Here is a 21,742-nt window from a genome sequence, read left to right as displayed (position 1 = left end):
TAAGTCAATAACCCTATTTATACCGTATAGATACGCTGAAGGCAATGTCTCGTTGATTGCAGCCGAGGGGCATTTGGAGGGAGAAAAAAAAAAAACAGACAGAAAGACAGGCAGACATATTTCTTGGGACCTTGTCTCTCGGCAAAGATGCTCCGTAATGGTATGATCCAGAATCCAGCTTCATCCAGCAAACTATAAGAAGTTATATACCGGTCACTGAACTTAATTCAAAGGCAAAGATTAATGAAATATCCTTTTCCAGAAGTTTAGAATTCCTAACAAACTTTAACTTGAATTACTTTGCCCATCAGCAATATAATAAGATCATGGCAATCTTATGCTGTTTTATGATAATAGGAAGACTGGGGAAGATTTTTTTTAAACGTTTTGACATCAAAATAAAATTTCCTCTTCATGCTGAACATTTGAAAAAACGAACATATACAATTTATCATAAAAATGCTCTCCTAAAGTAAGCCATTGGAAATGAAATACAAATGAAAGAGAAAATCAAACTCACGCTCAAATAAGTGGAATAAAAAGTCACACTAAGCGTCAATTAAATATAAATATTTCTAAAAACCCAAGGGGAACTACAAACAAACAAACAAACAAACAAAAAGGACACGTAAAACGTTATACCGAACTTTCTAATGGTAGCAGGTACTTCGAGAGAGGAAATTTCTGATATCCCAATGTCCCTTGAGAAGGTCTTGGCCAACAGGAGCTAGATCCCAAATGCCATTGGGTATACATACAAAAGGTAAACATACTGCATGCCCTCTGAATAACATTGCATAGTCTGCATTAGCTTTTGTAACACCATTTATCCCCAACGAATGTCTGTAGTTCGTTCGTTCGTTCAGATTATTATTATTATTATTATTATTATCAATTGCTAAGCAACAACATTTGTAGGAAAAGCAGGATGCTATAAGCCCAGGGGCCTTAACAGGGAAAATAGCCCAGTGAGGAAAGGAAACAAGGAAAAATAAACTATTTTAAGAACAGTAAAAATATTAAAATAGTTACTATATAAACTATATAGGAAGAGAAATAAGATAGAATAGTGTGCCCAAGTGTACCCTCAAGCAAGAGAACACTAACCCAAGACAGTGGAAGACCATGGTACAGAAGCTATGGCACTACCCAAGACTAGAGAACACTGGTTTGATTTTGGAGTGTCCTTCTCCTAGAAGAGGGGCTCAACTGTATGTAGTTCACAATCACGATGCAGACAAAAATTTACAGTTTGCATATTAGTTTTGCCTATTTTGTTAATATTCTTAAAATGCCGATTTGAATAATGTGGTCTTGATTCTCTTGAACAGATATTCAACTAAGCGCTGGTTGGAGCGTCGAAGATTTAAACCCACAGACAAACAATGGCATTACTTCTTGACAACAAAAGCCTTCCAGAGTACACAATGCTTATTGTTTGCTTGGTATAGCGACGGTTTGTGTTACGAATAAATAAAGTTTTCACAATATCATCGAGCACTTTTCCATAATCCTTTTTTCATATCGATAGGTGGATTTTGAAAATGTACATACCTTATATCTACCATTAACTTATGTAACGAAAGTGTCACAATCGACATAATATTATCATTATTAATATCTAAGATATAAACCTAGTTGCAAAATCAGGATGCTCTAAGCCTAAGGGCTTCAACATGGAAAATAGTTGTGAGGAGAGGAAATATGGAAACAATAGCGTGCCTGAATTTACCCTCAAGCAAAACTTAACACAAGACAGTGGAAGACCATGGTACAGAAGGTATGGCACTACCTAGTACTTGAGAACAAAGGTGTGATTTTGGAGTTTCTTTCTCCTAGAAAAGATTTCTTCTACAAAGCTTTACCAAATGGATAGTAGGCCTACCCACTGAACATTTACTGTACAGTACTTAACCCTTGGAGTTATCTTTTCGGTTATCTTAGTGTTGTCAGGTGTATGAGGAAAGAGAAGAATGTGCAATGAATATGGCAGACTATTCTGTGGGCAAAGAAAAAATGAGCCGTGATCAGAGAGGGATCTATTGTGGAGAGGTATCGCAGACGACATTTTATGATTATTATTACTAGCCAAGCTACAACCCTAGTTGGAAAAGCAAGATGGTATAAGACCGAGGGCTCCAATAGGGAAAAATAGCCCAGTGAGGATAGGAAATAAGGAAATAAATAAATGATGAGAATAAATTAACAATAAATCATTCTAAAAACAGTAACAACGTCAAAACAGATATGTCCTATATAAACTATTAACAAAATCAAAAACAGATCTTTCATATATAAACTATAAAAAGACTCATGTCAGCCTGGTCAACATACAAAACATTTGCTCCAACTTTGAACTTTTGAAGTTCTACTGATTCAACTACCCGATTAGGAAGATCATTCCACAACTTGGTAACAGCTGGAATAAAACTTCTTTCGAATTGAAGGAATAAAGAATGATGTACTTGATATAAACTAGCTGTCATGTTCTGCTCTCTACAGTTTCTGCACAAAAGCGGTTCATGCCATCGATACAGGTGTTGCTATTTCAGATTCCGAATGTTATGCCGGTTAGGTTAACATGGAGAGCACGACTCGACTTCAGAAGTTCACACTTGCAGCGAATGTTTTTATGTTGAACAGGCTGACATTAGTCTCTCTTCCCAGTATGTATATATATATATATATATATATATATATATATATATATATATATATATATATATATATATATATATATAAATATATACATACATATATATATAAATATATATATATATACATATACATATATATAAATATATACATACATACATATATATATATATATATATATATATATATATATATATATATATATATATATATGTATGTATGTATGTGTATGTGTGTATGACAGATCTATTTTAACGTTGTTACTGATCTTGAAATATTTCATATTAATTATTCATTACTTTTCATGTAGTTTATATATTTCCTTTCCTCACTGGGGTATTTTTACCTGTTGGAGCCCTTGGGCTTATAGCATCCTGCTTTTCCAACTACCACTGTAGCTTGGCTAATAATAATAATAATAATAATAATAATAATAATAATAATAATAATAATAATGTGGACTTATTTATTCACACTGAAGATTAATTTTTGGAATAAATCTTTAATATTTCTTAAATGTTTTTTATTTAAATGATTCAAATATGTTATACACACCAAATTTAGATACAGTTCCAAACTAGAACGAAAAAATAAATAAATATATTCTTATTTACATAAGAAGTCCTAAACAAAATGAAATCAAAACATGTAATTTTTATAACAATTGAACAACATCCAGTAACTCATATCAAGTAAAAAATCAATACATTTATATTATTTACGAAAGAAAATACAGGATAACTTTCTTTACCCAAGAGTGGACTAAAAATCGGCATATGCTAAACTGGACAGAGAGAGCCTATACATTCTTTATAGAAGATTGAACTGATCCTACTTGAATAAATACAACTAAACCTATCGAATAAATCAAACTCCTTAAAGGGTTGTGGTAGCCTTTTGAACAGGTCCATGCTTAGCGATCTGCTGGATGGGGGTTCGAGACGGTTCGCGACCCGCTCAAGCTCGATAATTTCTTGTAGTATCTGTAACCTCACCACCATTGCGAGCTAGGGAAGGGGCTTTTGAGGAAGCATATTAGGTCCATGCTTAGCGATATGCTGGAAGGGAGTTCGAGACGGTTCGAGACCCGCTCAAGCTCGATAATTTCTTGTAGTATCTGTAACTTCACCATCCTTGCAAGCTAGGGAAGGGGAGTTTGGGGAAGCATATGAGGTCCATGCTTAGCGACCTGCTGGATGGGGGTTCGAGACGGTTCGAGACCCGCTCAAGCTCGATAATTTCTTGTAGTATCTGTAACCTCACCATCTCGATAATTTCTTGTAGTATCTGTAACCTCACCATCCTTGCAAGCTAGGGAAGGGGAGTTTGGGGAAGCATATGAGGTCCATGCTTAGCAACCTGCTGGATGGGGGTTCGAGACGGTTCGAGACCCGCTCAAGCTCGATAATTTCTTGTAGTATCTGTAACCTCACCATCCTTGCAAGCTAGGGAAGGGGAGTTTGGGGAAGCATATGAGGTCCATGCTTAGCAACCTGCTGGATGGGGGTTCGAGACGGTTCGAGACCCGCTCAAGCTCGATAATTTCTTGTAGTATCTGTAACCTCACCATCCTTGCAAGCTAGGGAAGGGGAGTTTGGGGAAGCATATGAGGTCCATGCTTAGCGACCTGCTGGATGGGGGTTCGAGACGGTTCGAGACCCGCTCAAGCTCGATAATTTCTTGTAGTATCTGTAACTTCACCATCCTTGCAAGCTAGGGAAGGGGAGTTTGGGGAAGCATATGAGGTCCATGCTTAGCGACCTGCTGGATGGGGGTTCGAGACGGTTCGAGACCCGCTCAAGCTCGATAATTTCTTGTAGTATCTGTAACCTCACCATCCTTGCAAGCTAGGGAAGGGGAGTTTGGGGAAGCATATGAGGTCCATGCTTAGCGACCTGCTGGATGGGGGTTCGAGACGGTTCGAGACCCGCTCAAGCTCGATAATTTCTTGTAGTATCTGTAACCTCACCATCCTTGCAAGCTAGGGAAGGGGAGTTTGGGGAAGCATATGAGGTCCATGCTTAGCGACCTGCTGGATGGGGGTTCGAGACGGTTCGAGACCCGCTCAAGCTCGATAATTTCTTGTAGTATCTGTAACCTCACCATCCTTGCAAGCTAGGGAAGGGAGTTTTGGGGAAGCATATAGGTCTACCTGCTGAGTCATCAGCAGCCATTGCCTGGCCCTCCCTGGTCCTAGCTTGATGGAGAGGGATTTGGGCGCTGCTCTACAAGCATATATGGTCAGTCTCTAGGGCATTGTGACTGTCCCTTGCCTCTGTCATGCATGAGTGACCTTTAAAGGAAAGACTAAAATACCTGAGCGCACAAGGGAAGACCAAAACAACCACAAACATGGAAATGTTATCTTACGAGTACTTATTGAGTTATGAATAATTAGGTAAGACAAATTACATGTATTATGCAACCTGTTAATTCAATGCCATTCAGGAACGAATATTTTGTTATTCCCATTGTTTCTTTTTTCCTCTAAGCTGGCTTTAAGCTTGGTGTAAAGATATTCTTTCGACCAAGGATTCAAGCATGGGATCTCTCTCATAGTACAGACTGTCAGCAAAGGTTCAAATCTGTCTACATTGAAAATACATAGAGATTGAAATTAATTTAATTCTTACGGTGCTAATATCTAATGAATATATGGCAGAAACTTTTGTAACTATAAAATAAATGGAAGAGAAGAATAATCGAAGAGATAAAGAAATTTGTGTATATATATATATATATAATATATATATATGAAGTATATATACATATATACATAAATACATATACAGTTATATATCTATATACATATACATATATATGTATATACTCGTATATATATATATATATATATATATATATATATATATATATATATATATATATATACATATATATATATATGTGTATATATATATAATATATATATATATATATATATATATATATATATATATATATATATATATAACTGTATATGTATGTATGTATATATGTATATATAAATATATATATATATATATATATATATATATATATATATATATATATACATATATATATATATATATATATATATATATATAGATGTGAACTGAAAGTTTATAACTACATGAGCAATGTATTAAGCAAAATCACAATTTCATCATACGTAAATAATCACCGTCATCTAGAATACCAATTATTCGCAGCAATTCTTCCTGAATTTTTTTTTCTTTCACATTCAACATAATTTTACTGTTTAAAATAGAACATTACTCATTCCACAGGATGTAAACAGACCAGTGACGCTTCTACATGCTCACCTTGAGAAACTGCGAGTAGCTGAAGTAACGTGTACTGCATAAAAGGTTTCCCAACTGACTTTCTCGCTTTCTCTGTCACTCTTTCTATTCGATAATTCGTTTATTATTCTAATAGGGAGAAAAAATTCCTATAGACTCGAAATGAAAAGCAACCTTACTTTATAGTAATTTCTGTAAAATCTTTAAACTAAGAGAGGTGATGATTTATGAAAACTGAAGAATATCAACTATATAATAAAGAGCAAGTTTCTGGTTATATATATACATATATATATATATATATACATATATATATACACACATATATACATATATATATATATATATATATATATATATATATATATACATACATATATATACATATATGTATATATATATAAATATATATATAATATATATATATATATTATATATATATATATATATATATATATATATATATATATATATATATATATATATATATACACACACATTTCGGTCACGCTCATCAACAAGACGTATAACTACTGGTCTCTCCCCGTCCATCGGGTAGATGGGAGAGGGATTAGTCATACCCTAGTGAGTGGGGTTGTAGTTCGTTAATGGGGAGAGAGTGGGAAGGGATGAATCTGTGTGTGTGTGTTTATATATATCTAAATATATAACCGTCATTTTTGACGGGTCGCGTATAATAATACAAAATAAAAGACTACTTGATCTAAACAAAAACATTTCTGAGGACCTTGACAACTTGTTAATAATGTTTATTTTCCTGGAGAGACTCATATTTCTTGTGCATTTTATTCCGGTTAAATGTGTGGGTGTGGCAAGTCTGATCAGGCGACCGTAACGTTAAAATGGTCTAGAAAATATTTAACAAGTACAACAGCGAATTAATAAAAGATAAAAATTAGAAAAAAATACTGTCGCATATAATGTATGTATGTAGGGTATATGGTATTTGGCTTCAAATAAGGATATATATATATATATATATATATATATATATATATATATATATATATATATATTATATACATACATATATATATATATATATATATATATATATATATATATATATATATATATATACATATATATATATATATATATATATATATATATATATATATATATATATATATATATATACAAACACACACATACAAATATAAATATATATATATATATATATATATATATATATATATATATATATATATATATATATATATACACACACATAAACAGTACATATATAATAAATACATATACAAATACTGTACCACAATGTCAAGAACTTTACATACCTATCATATGTCTCATTAGCATTGCATTAGCCCCACTACAGACATTACACCATTCGCCTACATTTATATAAAACACTTGCTTTGTATGCCCTTGTTCCAGTATTCCAACCTATCAAGCAAGCTTCACGTTCTTAGTTTTCTCTTCAACCTTATTCAAAATACACCTACTTTCGTCTCTTCCATCAACTTATTGTCTTCCATTCTCTTCGCAAGGCGTATCTGGGCTCTGTTCTACAATACAAAAGAAATTGTCTCTATAAAAAAGTTTATCAAAATTACATTCTAAGTGGGGGATAACTTAGCGTGGTGAAAGGGTTTGTGTATCGCCATGATTAGCAAAGCTATACTAGTCAGGGCCACCCTTACTAGGTTGGTTTGCTGTGAGCGATCAGACAAAAATCTAACACTATCATCAATCCAGGCCACTGCGGCCAGCCTGGTGATGAAATTGACCAAACCACATACATTAATAAATAAATATTTGAGGCTTTTGTCCAACAGTGGACAAGAAACAGCTGCATTTGTTGTTGTTGTGTATCCTTGGAAAATGTCTGAACACCTTTATTCCTGTTTTCATTTGAATATTGTTCCCCGGTTTGGTCTTCAGCAGCCGTTTTGCGTCTACAATTATTAGATTAAAACTTAACTTCCATCAAATTTTACATTCTATATCTTGATATTAACCATTAGCACTACTTATCCATTAACTCGCCCTACGCACGTCTTGAAAATTTTGATAATTCTAATCATCATTCGCATTCACATCTTCCAAGAACATATGATTTATCACGTGGTCATTGACGTACAGCTGATTCTAAGTATTGCCTTTACTTTAATGACGTTCCATACCACACTGTTTTTAAATGCTTTGTTGCAATTGTTTTCCATAACCTTGGTTACAGTTGCTTTCTATAAGCTTTGTTACAGTTGTTTTCTATGAGCTTTGTTACAGTTGTTTTCTATGAGCTTTGTTACAGTTGTGGCCAAATAATGGAATGATCTTTACCAATAAAGATAAACCGAAGAATCTTCTGAAGTACAAACTTTGGGCAAATAAATATTTTCAGAGCAGACTTATGTGAGTTTCATTTCAGTTAAAACTGCCTCATCTTGAAGGTTTCGTTGTTATTTCTCTTACGTAGTTTTTTTTCAAGAATTGTACTGCTTCAGAGCAACTAAAAAAGGACGTCTGTAATTGCGAGTGTATGAAAACTGTTTCATACTCTTATTGTTTTCATAAACATTACCAAGATAATAATTATTCTGCAGCTAAGCACACGGTGATGAGTGCGCCTAAGAAACCACAACTTTCATTTCGATATGATTCCTAAGAACTTCAATCCTGAACATAAAACTAAAAGTTGTATGGGTTACGTCTTCAACTTTATTTTCCAGTTTTTTTTTCCCGTTTTCTTTAACCTATCAAATCTACAATGTCCCTCCATGTTTTTTCGAAAGTATTTTCTAGGTAATTGGTTCTATATTCACAAAGGCCAGCAACATTATTTTATAAATCTGATTAAGATTCCTGTATTCTATAGGGATTTGGTTCTATATTGACATAAAACGAACATTTATTCTATAAATCTGATTAAGAGTCCTTCATTCTCTAGGTAAGAATTGGTTCTATATTCACACAAACCTATTTATTCTATCAATCTGATTAAAACTCCAGTATTTTCTAGGTAATTAACTATAAATCTGATTACGGGTCCTGTATGGGCAATCGGTTCTATATTCACACAAACAAAAAACATTAAATTTATAAATAGGATTAAGAGTTTTGTATTTTCTAGGTAACTGGTTCTATATTCACACAAAACAAAAACATTAAATTTTATCAATATGATTAAGAGTTCTATATTTTCTAGATAACTGGTTCTATATTCACACCAGGGTTGCCAGGTTGGCCTTTTTTAGGCCAAACACTTCAAATTTGGCCTTTTTAAAAAACTGTTTGGCCGTTATAAATATCATAAAAAGGAAGTTTGGCCTTAAATGTTATATTTTTGGCTATTTTTACTAATGGGTTGGCCTTTTAAAGCTTCTGTTGATTCGAAGTTGGCCTTTTCTCACTTAGAAAACCTGGCAACCCTGATTCACACAAACCCAGACATTTATTCTATGTCTGATTAAAAGTCGACGAATCATAAAGTTAGACGATCATGATTCTGCTTAGTATTGGGTTTGGTGAACGCCAGATGAGACAAAATGCAAATGACAATTGTCATTTGCAACCTTGGAAGCAGCATTTTGGGAGGGTTTAAGTGAAGACCGCGGTTGCTCTAAGGATTCGAGTCACCACTGGTTTACTTTTCGGTTTTAAGAGATAACTCCTGTGTATGAATTTCAATATAGAATTAGAAAATTGAAGGTTGCTATAATTCATTTTGCATATCTAATGCATTCAAAATTTATCGGTTAAAAGATTGAAAAAGAATTATGAATTCGTTTGTTAAAGCAAAATTAAAACGTTAGTCCTCTTCTACGGACATGAATATATATATATATATATATATATATATATATATATATATATATATATATATATATAAATATATAAATATATAAATGTATATATATACATATATATATATAATATATATATATATATATATATATATATATATATATATATATATATATATCTATATATATATATATATATATTAGAACATTAATTTGAAGTGAGCTATTTAAAGAAAAATAAAGAAAACATAAAACAAATATAGAAATATAAATAACAAATAACTGGATACATTTTCTGAAACAAAATTGATTATAAATAACCGAGAAGTAAATAAACAGACGGAAAACCAGAAAAAAAAATTAATCAATAAGAATAAAAGCTTCAGCGAAGTCCCTCTGGAAACAAGATTCTGAACGTCGCGGTCACCTTCCGTAAACCAACCGGGGATTTCTACTCTAATCGCAATCTAACTTGATTCCAAGAACCAATCTCTGAAGCGAGATTAAATGGCCGTTAAAAGTACCCATTAGGTATGATTAGGAGGAAGTGGGGACACGGTGACTGCTCAAAAACAGTGAGGGACTTCCAAAGGGTGACAGCTCAAAAACAGTGAGGGACTTCCAAAGGGTGACAGCTCAAAAACAGTGAGGGACTTCCAAAGGGTGACAGCTCAAAAACAGTGAGGGACTTCCACAGGGTGACAGCTCAAAAACAGTGAGGGACTTCCACAGGGTGACAGCTCAAAAACAGTGAGGGACTTCCACAGGGTGACAGCTCAAAAACAGTGAGGAACTTCCAAAGGGTGACAGCTCAAAAACAGTGAGGGACTTCCAAAGGGTGACAGCTCAAAAACAGTGAGGGACTTCCAAAGGGTGACAGCTCAAAAACAGTGAGGGACTTCCACAGGGTGACAGCTCAAAAACAGTGAGGGACTTCCAAAGGGTGACAGCTCAAAAACAGTGAGGGACTTCCACAGGGTGACAGCTCAAAAACAGTGAGGGACTTCCAAAGGGTGACAGCTCAAAAACAGTGAGGGACTTCCAAAGGGTGACAGCTCAAAAACAGTGAGGGACTTCCACAGGGTGACAGCTCAAAAACAGTGAGGGACTTCCACAGGGTGACAGCTCAAAAACAGTGAGGGACTTCCACAGGGTGACAGCTCAAAAACAGTGAGGGACTTCCACAGGGTGACAGCTCAAAAACAGTGAGGGACTTCCACAGGGTGACAACTCAAAAACAGTGAGGGACTTCCAAAGGGTGACAGCTCAAAAACAGTGAGGGACTTCCACAGGGTGACAGCTCAAAAACAGTGAGGGACTTCCACAGGGTGACAGCTCAAAAACAGTGAGGGACTTCCACAGGGTGACAGCTCAAAAACAGTGAGGGACTTCCAAAGGGTGACAGCTCAAAAACAGTGAGGGACTTCCACAGGGTGACAGCTCAAAAACAGTGAGGGACTTCCAAAGGGTGACAGCTCAAAAACAGTGAGGGACTTCCAAAGGGTGACAGCTCAAAAACAGTGAGGGACTTCCAAAGGGTGACAGCTCAAAAACAGTGAGGGACTTCCACAGGGTGACAGCTCAAAAACAGTGAGGGACTTCCAAAGGGTGACAGCTCAAAAACAGTGAGGGACTTCCACAGGGTGACAGCTCAAAAACAGTGAGGGACTTCCAAAGGGTGACAGCTCAAAAACAGTGAGGGACTTCCACAGGGTGACAGCTCAAAAACAGTGAGGGACTTCCACAGGGTGACAGCTCAAAAACAGTGAGGGACTTCCAAAGGGTGACAGCTCAAAAACAGTGAGGGACTTCCACAGGGTGACAGCTCAAAAACAGTGAGGGACTTCCAAAGGGTGACAGCTCAAAAACAGTGAGGGACTTCCAAAGGGTGACAGCTCAAAAACAGTGAGGGACTTCCACAGGGTGACAGCTCAAAAACAGTGAGGGACTTCCACAGGGTGACAGCTCAAAAACAGTGAGGGACTTCCACAGGGTGACAGCTCAAAAACAGTGAGGGACTTCCACAGGGTGACAGCTCAAAAACAGTGAGGGACTTCCACAGGGTGACAGCTCAAAAACAGTGAGGGACTTCCACAGGGTGACAGCTCAAAAACAGTGAGGGACTTCCACAGGGTGACAGCTCAAAAACAGTGAGGGACTTCCACAGGGTGACAGCTCAAAAACAGTGAGGGACTTCCACAGGGTGACAGCTCAAAAACAGTGAGGGACTTCCACAGGGTGACAGCTCAAAAACAGTGAGGGACTTCCACAGGGTGACAGCTCAAAAACAGTGAGGGACTTCCACAGGGTGACAGCTCAAAAACAGTGAGGGACTTCCACAGGGTGACAGCTCAAAAACAGTGAGGGACTTCCACAGGGTGACAGCTCAAAAACAGTGAGGGACTTCCACAGGGTGACAGCTCAAAAACAGTGAGGGACTTCCACAGGGTGACAGCTCAAAAACAGTGAGGGACTTCCACAGGGTGACAGCTCAAAAACAGTGAGGGACTTCCACAGGGTGACAGCTCAAAAACAGTGAGGGACTTCCACAGGGTGACAGCTCAAAAACAGTGAGGGACTTCCACAGGGTGACAGCTCAAAAACAGTGAGGGACTTCCACAGGGTGACAGCTCAAAAACAGTGAGGGACTTCCACAGGGTGACAGCTCAAAAACAGTGAGGGACTTCCACAGGGTGACAGCTCAAAAACAGTGAGGGACTTCCACAGGGTGACAGCTCAAAAACAGTGAGGGACTTCCACAGGGTGACAGCTCAAAAACAGTGAGGGACTTCCACAGGGTGACAGCTCAAAAACAGTGAGGGACTTCCACAGGGTGACAGCTCAAAAACAGTGAGGGACTTCCACAGGGTGACAGCTCAAAAACAGTGAGGGACTTCCACAGGGTGACAGCTCAAAATCAGTGAGGGACTTCCACAGGGTGACAGCTCAAAAACAGTGAGGGACTTCCACAGGGTGACAGCTCAAAAACAGTGAGGGACTTCCACAGGGTGACAGCTCAAAAACAGTGAGGGACTTCCACAGGGTGACAGCTCAAAAACAGTGAGGGACTTCCACAGGGTGACAGCTCAAAAACAGTGAGGGACTTCCACAGGGTGACAGCTCAAAAACAGTGAGGGACTTCCACAGGGTGACAGCTCAAAAACAGTGAGGGACTTCCACAGGGTGACAGCTCAAAAACAGTGAGGGACTTCCACAGGGTGACAGCTCAAAAACAGTGAGGGACTTCCACAGGGTGACAGCTCAAAAACAGTGAGGGACTTCCACAGGGTGACAGCTCAAAAACAGTGAGGGACTTCCACAGGGTGACAGCTCAAAAACAGTGAGGGACTTCCACAGGGTGACAGCTCAAAAACAGTGGCGGACTTCCACGTGCTATTAATTCTGGCGCACTTGAGGAAGCTGTACTTATTGCGACTGTTGACGAACTGAATGTAGGATGGGCAAGATCTACAGAACAGAATTTTCTGTCGATCTTGAGGCTGGGATAGATTAGGTAGGCGATGGGAGAAATTAAGTGAGAAAATTGAAGACGGTAAAATGCGTTTTGAAAATAAAATACAATAGTAAGTAGATAATAAGGGTGGATCCAGTTGCTCTTTTTTTTTTCGGGGGGGGGGGGGTGACAAACAAGCCTCTAAACACCACGCCATTCTAAATACCCAAGGAATTAACGTCCATCATATGACTTTATTTTTTAGACCTAGTATTGAAAATCCCGTCGGCAAAAAAAGCTTATCTGCTGAACAAACTGACGATTCATCGCTTGATCGCCCTACGCCACTAAGCACTCCCATAAAAGCCAGACGTAAACAATGTCCATAATCTTACCGTCAAGAGAATGCATAAGTTGCCTCGCTAATGGAATACTTCAACGTGCAAGGGGGGTGGCCCCTAAGAATATCATCACTTGCTATTTGATTCAACTTTAATATGACTCGTCACTGCTTCTGTAAAGGCCATTCAGTGCCAAAGGGCGAGTAAGGGAAAACACTCATCACGTTAAAAGTCTTAAGTCTTAAACGGGATTGGGTAATTTTTAGGTAATACCCTGAATTACCTGAAGATGTTCCCGAGTACTGTGTGGTCTCTAATCAAGACTGCTAAGTTTGTGATGTCTAATCAAGAGTGTTAAGTTTGTGGGGTCTAGTCAAGAATGGTAAGTTTGTGTTGTCCAATCAAGAATATTAAGTTTGTGGTGTCTAGTCAAGAATGGTAAGTTTGCGTTGTCCAATCAAGAATATTAAGTTTTTCGTATCTAATCAAGAATGGTAAGTTTGTGTTGTCCAATCAAGAATATTAAGTTTGTGGTGTCTAGTCAAGAATGGTAAGTTTGCGTTGTCCAATCAAGAATATTAAGTTTTTCGTATCTAATCAAGAATGGTAAGTTTGTGTTGTCCAATCAAGAATATTAAGTTTGTGGTGTCTAGTCAAGAATGGTAAGTTTGTGTTGTCCAATCAAGAATATTAAGTTTGTGGTGTCTAATCAAGAATGGTAAGTTTGTGTTGTCCAATCAAGAATATTAAGTTTGTGGTGTCTAGTCAAGAATGGTAAGTTTGTGTTGTCCAATCAAGAATATTAAGTTTGTGGTGTCTAGTCAAGAATGGTAAGTTTGTGTTGTCCAATCAAGAATATTAAGTTTGTGGGGTCTAATCAAGAATGGTAAGTTTGTGGTGTCCAATCAAGAATATTAAGCTTGTGGTATCTAATCAAGAATGTTAAGTTTGTGGTATCTAATCAAGAATGGTAAGTTTGTGGTGTCTAATCAAGAAAGGTAAGTTTGTGGGGTCTAATCAAGAATGGTAAGTTTGCGTTGTCCAATCAAGAATATTAAGCTTGTGGTATCTAATCAAGAATGTTAAGTTTGTGGTATCTAATCAAGAATGGTAAGTTTGTGGTGTCTAATCAAGAAAGGTAAGTTTGTGGGGTCTAATCAAGAATGGTAAGTTTGTGTTGTCCAATCAAGAATTTTAAGTTTGTGGTATCTAATCAAGAATGGTAAGTTTGTGGTGTCTAATCAAGAATGTTAAGTTTGTGGTGTCTAATCAAGAATGGTAAGCTTGTGTTACCCAATCAAGAATATTAAGCTTGTGGTATCTAATCAAGAATGTTAAGTTTGTGGTGTCTAATCAAGAATGGTAAGTTTGTGGTGTCTAATCAAGAATGGTAAGTTTGTGTTGTCCAATCAAGAATTTTAAGTTTGTGGTATCTAATCAAGAATGTTAAGTTTGTAATCTCTGATCAAGAATTGAAGTGTGTGGTCTCGAATCAAGAATAGCAATTTTGTGGTCTTTATTAAAAATAGTAGGCTAACAGTTTTAATCCTTGTAAGTTGTCTCAATAGCATTCAGCCTTTGATAAAATCAATCAGTACGATTATTCTATTGTTGACGTTAGACAAGCCAGTATCTTTCTCGTACTCAGTCTCAAGCGTAAGTCGTCCTCTCTCTCTCTCTCTCTCTCTCTCTCTCTCTCTCTCTCTCTCTCTCTCTCTCTCTCTCTCTCTCTCTCTCTCCTTTTATTCTTCTTTTGACACTTGAATACATCTTGGGACTATACCATCGTCACCTCACATTCAGTTTTGCAATTTTGTGACTTTCCAGCAGTTTGTTCTCAACTGTGTAACTTGAGACAATTCTATGCTAATGTAGCTCACAAAAGCAACAGTATTCTGTCACTAAATATTTACAAGTTATGTATTTTTTGAGATTCGACCTACTTGGAAAAAAAAAGTGAATTTTTTTTATTTCTAAGTATTCATGAAAGTCACCAATTCTTTTTTAACTTTGGTTATTCCGAAATACCCGATTTAGCAGACCAATAAGGAAACGAAATGAATACAACTTGCACCCAGTCTGACAATACGATCCAAATAAAAGTAACACTGACAAAGAGCAATTGGGGCTATTAATATACAGTATATATATATATATATATATATATATATATATATATATATATATATATATATATATATATATATATATATACATGTATATACATATATATACATATAGGCCTATATATATATACATACACACACACACACACACACACACACATATATATATATATATATATATATATATATATATATATATATATATATATATATATATATACACATATATTTCCTGTCGCGTAGAACGCCATTGCCAAACAAACATTACTCGGTCTCTCCCCCGTCCCTCGGAAAGGGCTGAGAAATAGTCATACCCAGATGAGAGGGGGAACACTGAGAGATAGTTAAGAAAGGGTTGAACCTCTTGTATGCATATCTATCTAAATATTTAACCTTCATTTTTTACGGGTCGCGTACACCAGTTAGAATATGAAAAAAGTGAGAGATGACTAGCAAATTATTATCCTCTTCATCGACTTTGTTACCGCTATTCGTATCACATCTATCTGAGCCCAAAGGCACTGGATGAAGTTCTGTATTTTAGTTACTTTCTGTCTGTCCGTCAGTTCATACAAACACTAAAACATCTTTGAAGTTAATTAAATATATATATATATATATATATATATATATATATATATATATATATATATATATATATATATATCTCCTTTGTATTTACCGACAGAAAATCAGGTACATACGCTGATAGGCTATCTGTTATAAATGCATTAAAAAAATAAGTTAATATTGACTACGTTATTATTATTATTATTATTATTATTATTATTACTAGCTAAGGTACAACCTTATTTGGAAAAAAACAGGATGCTGTAAGTCTAAGGGCTTATAATAATGATAATAATAATAATAATAAGAAGAAGAAGAAGAAGAAGAAGAACAGAGAAAAATAGCCCAGTGAGGAAAGGAAATAAAGAAAATAACCCAGAAGAGGTATAATGAACAATTCGTATAAACAATTTTAAGAACAGTGATGACTACGCAATGTTACGCAAAGACCATTAACTAATTGCGTAGGTTTACCTAAGCGCAAGAACCACCAAACTAAGCATTGGAAACATAGTTGCGTTACGGCGTACTGAGTAGCGGGACAGTGACATTTTTCCGTGACGTCACTTCCGGCTAAAAATCAACGTCATTACTTGCTCTTTCTGTCTCTTCCTATTTCCTCCTTCTTTCTTCGCACCATGCTACTTCCCCACACAAAGAAACTAAAAAATCTTCACAGTAATTTCTCCTGAACCAGTTCAACGTATTGGTATTTCCTGAAAATATTTCAGGCGAACTAGACAACCACAAACATGAACGACATACAGACATACAGACCCAATCGAGTTTTCTTGCTTGAGGGTACACTAGGGCACACTATTATATCTTATTTCTCTTCCGCTTGTTTTGTTAAAGATTTAAAAATTATGTAGGAAATATTTATTTAATGTTCTTATTATTCTAAACATTATAATTTTTTCCATGTTTCCTTTCCTCACTGGGCTATTTTCCCTGATTGAGTCCCTAGGCTTATAGCATACTGCTTTTCCAACTAGGGTTTTAGCTAAGCAAATAATAATAATATTAACAACAACATCAACATCAACAATAATAATAAAACAATAATAATACTAATAATAATAATAATAATAATAATAATAATAATAATATTGAATAAATGCATCTTTTAATACAGCAACAAACAGAAAATATATCTCGCTGGCAACTGCCACACTTTCGTTTGCTTGCGACTAAATTTCAGCTCGAGGTAAGAACAATAGAGACCACTATCCTTTTGTAACACAAAGAAATGAATATCTAAACGGTATACAATAAGTCCAGGTCGGTAATAAGAAAAAAAAAAGAAAGAAAGAAAAAAAAAGATACTGTGGAAAGCACAAGGTCATCGACTGGATACAAGGTTGCAACAAACGACATCCAGACACATAGATGGCGCTCATGTTTACAATGGAAATTCTTTGTTAAAGTAGAACTTTATATACTTTTTATAAGTGGGTGAGTATCCTATTCGGTGCATTATCTTGCGTTTTCCGTTCTTGAATTTAAATTGACGTGATAGTACATTATGAAGAAAGTTTAAGCATGAAAGTTTTACTTGTAGTTTTTTTCAATGTTGCGTTTTTCTTTTCTTTTTTTCTGGCCTAATACTTTCGTTCTTCCTTGTCTATTATCTTTACACGGTCTTCTTCTCCTACCTTGCGCTTTCCTAGACAAAGCTTTCAAGTAATAGCGTTTGTTTTATTTTAGTTTTATCTTCTATTATACATGCATATACCATTAGTTCATATTCTATCACAAGCGTTTGCTTACGTACAAATGCTTACAAAAAAGTAAAGTTGCTTAAACCTTCCAAAAACCTAAACAAAAGACAAAAAATTAACATTTACAAAATAACACCATAGCAACATTGGACCTCGGGAAATCCCAGCCGCGCTCGGGGGGATTAGTCACACTTGCGCAAGATAATAAGTCTGTCGCATGTAGGTGTTTCGGCACACGATGGCCAATCATGAACTACGTACTGAAATGTATTTCCCAGGTATTAAGTCTGTTTATTTCTCTATTCTTTTTTTTTTCTAACAGGTGTGGATCCTCAGTAGAGAATGTGGCAAAAGAAGCACGTGAGTGTTTGATTTGATATGTTGTTGTTGTTGTTGTTGTTGTTGTTATTATTATTATTACTGGACAAACTACAGCCCTGGTTGGAAGAGCAGAATTTCAGCCGATTTTCGGGCCGAAAATCTTTTCGAAAATTTTGGCCGATTTTTGGGCCGAAAAATGCTACAAGACATAGTGCTGCAACATGGAAAGTAGCCCCGTGAAAAAGGCAATAAGAGCATAGCAAATAAATGATCAATAATGAATAAAAATATAAAACAGTTAAGATCAGTAATGATATCAAAATAAATCTTATCATATAGAAAGTATATAACGAGACTTATGTAAATCTGTTCAACACAAAAACATCTTCTGCAAGTTTGAACTTTTGAAGTTCCACTGACTCAACTGCAATAACAAGATCATTCCGCAACTTGGTCACACCTGAAATAAAACTTCAAGTATACTGTGTAGTGTTGCACCTTATGATGAAGAAGGCATGACTGTTAGAATTAACTGCCATCCTTGTGAACTGAAGATGGGGGTGTTTGGGAGAGCCTTTGGGTCTACTCGCTGAGTCATCAGCAGCCAATGACTGGTACCCCCTGGTCCTAGCTTGGGTGAAATAAAACTTCTAGTATACTGTGTAGTGTTACGCCTTATGATGGAGAAGGCATGTCTTAGAATTAAACTGCATATCTAAAACCACGTACAGGATGGTATAGCCTAGGAAGACCTAAATGCAATGGATGCTCAGAATCAAGAAAAACCTTATGCAACATGCAGAATGAATTAACTGAATGACGGTGCCAAAGATTAATATTCAGATAAGGAATAAGGAATTTAATAGACCGTCAGTTCCTGTCCAACAAATTAAGATAAAATTCAGCAGACGAAGACCAGAATGGAAAACAATACTCGAAAAAGGCATAATGAAAGAATCAAAACATTTCTTCAGAATACATTGAACCCCAAATATATTAAGAGAATTTTTCAATATGACACATTTTTGAGCAATTGAAGAAGAAAAAGACCGAATATATTTTTCAAAGGTAACTTTGCAATCACAAATCACACCTAAAATTTTAAAGTTATATATTGTTAAAGAAATATCAATGCGAAGAGCTGCATGTTGAAAAGCCATTGTCCTCGACCTACTTACAATCACGCTTAAAGTTTTGTTAGGGTTCAACTTCATGCCCCAAAAATTGCACTATGCACTAATTCTAGCTATGGCTATCTCTTGAGATGACATTAATTAATTGTTGGTATTTTTGAGAAAAGAAAAATTAAAACTATAAACAACATATCATGGAATTATTGTTGGTATTTTTGAGAAAAGAAAAATTAAAACTACAAACAACATATCATGGAATTATTGTTGGTATTTTTGAGAAAAGAAAAATTAAAACTATAAACAACATATCATGGAATTTAGTATAGTATCATGAAAATAAAAAATAAAGCATATATATGTGTCCATATATATGATAATGCATAGGTACAGTATACAGTATATCAACACAAATTTATATACTGTGTATAAAATATAAATATATATACACACACACACACACACACACACATATATATATATGTGTGTGTGTGCGTGTATATATATATATATATATATATATATATATATATATATATATATATATATATATATATATATATATTCCCGATTAATCATAACATTTACTATTGTTATCCTGTATACAATGTCGAATGTCACCTTCTGCGAATACGCTTCAAGCCTAAATAAGATACAAGATGAAAAAAAAGATACATACATTTTGAAATTGAGTATTGTTACAGCTACGATACTGGTCTTTGAAGAAAGAGTGTAAGAAGTATAAGGAAAGAGAAAAATGCAGTTTAGTTTTAAATAAATTCATTACACAATAGGCATAATAAATAATTATTTTTATTAATATTATCATTAGCTAAACTACAGACATAGTTGGAAAAGCATGATACTATAAGGCCAAGGGCTCCAACAGGGTAAAATAATCTAGTGAGAAAAGGAAATAATGATATAAATAAACTACATGAGAAGGAATAAACAAGTAAAATAACATATTTTAAGAACAGTAACAACATCAAAATAGATATTTCATAAATAAACAAAACGTATTAAACGACAAGCCTATTGAAAAAAAAAGCTAGAAAATCATTAATACATTGGTGAAGGGAATAAGCATCTACAGCCGAAAAGGATAATTGTTTCATCGGCCAGGAGCACGAGAGTAATCACAGAAGAATTCCAAAGGAAAGAAAACTAGTGACGTCCAGTACGGAGTTATATAACTTGTCTAAAAGGAAAAATAGAATTGGTTACTACTAAAAAAAAAAGATCATAACGAATTTAAACATATAGCTTACGAGATAACCTTAGGATATATATATATATATATATATATATATATATATATATATATATATATATATATATATATATATATATATACATACATATATATATAATATATGTATATATATATATATATATATATATATATATATATATATATATATATATATATATATATATATATATATATATATATATATATATATATATCTTCACTGAGTAGGGATATCTCAACGTGGTGAAAGGGTTTGTGTATCGCCATGATTAGAAAGCTGTACTATAGTCCATTTCTTTTATCGAGGCAGATTTGCACCGACTCGCAGCGGTGCCCTTTTAGCTCGGAAAAGTTTCCTGATCGCTGACTGGTTAGAATGATCTCGTCCAACTAATCGGGGATCAGGAAACTTTTCCGAGCTAAAAGGGCACCGCTGCGAGTCGGTGCAAATCTGCATCGCTAAAAGAAATTGACTATAGTCACTGTCACCCATACTAGGTTAGTTTGCTGTGAGTGATTAGATTAAAGTCTCCACCTTCACCAATCCGCAAAGGCCAGCTTGGTGATGAAATGGTCAAACCTCAGACATGAATAAGAACATATCTATTGTTTATAACAGAAGAACAGGTAGATGTCTTATGTGTAGATCTTGCTTACGTTTGAAGCGTATGATATATTTTCAATACAAATCATACACAATGGCGCATTGTGAAAAAAAAAATAAGGAATTTCAATAAGGAATTTCTGAGCTTGTGTCTTTCGAAATATTTTATGACTTCCCCGACGTTAAATATCGGGGAACAAATCCCTGGTGGTTTGTTATAAATTTATATAAGATATTACTTGTAAATTTTAACTTTACAATACGCATAACTGTTATGGTCAGTATCGTTGCGCCCCCCCCCCCCAAAAAAAAAAAGAGGGAAAAAAGGTGAAAGGGGAAGAATCTTTTCAAATGTAGGCAATAATTTCATCGAGAGGAAATCAATGTTCTTAACTTAGTTATTAAGTAGCCTTGTTAATATTATGATACGGAAACGGTTTTGGATAAGAAACTAATGTTCACGACAAATTTTATGGGTCCACGTTAAGCGCAA

At 35.2% G+C, this 21,742-nt stretch overlaps 1 pseudogene; it reads right to left on the bottom strand.

Annotated features, from left to right (window-relative positions):
* Positions 1–21,742, bottom strand: part of LOC137620231 (uncharacterized) — a 101,808-nt pseudogene that overhangs the window by 13,029 nt on the left and 67,037 nt on the right.

This window comes from Palaemon carinicauda, chromosome 26 (assembly GCF_036898095.1).
Source record: "Palaemon carinicauda isolate YSFRI2023 chromosome 26, ASM3689809v2, whole genome shotgun sequence".
In the NCBI taxonomy this organism is placed as follows: domain Eukaryota; kingdom Metazoa; phylum Arthropoda; class Malacostraca; order Decapoda; family Palaemonidae; genus Palaemon; species Palaemon carinicauda.
The sequence above is the reverse complement of the archived record's forward strand: the minus strand, read 5'-3'. Positions and strand labels throughout refer to the sequence as shown.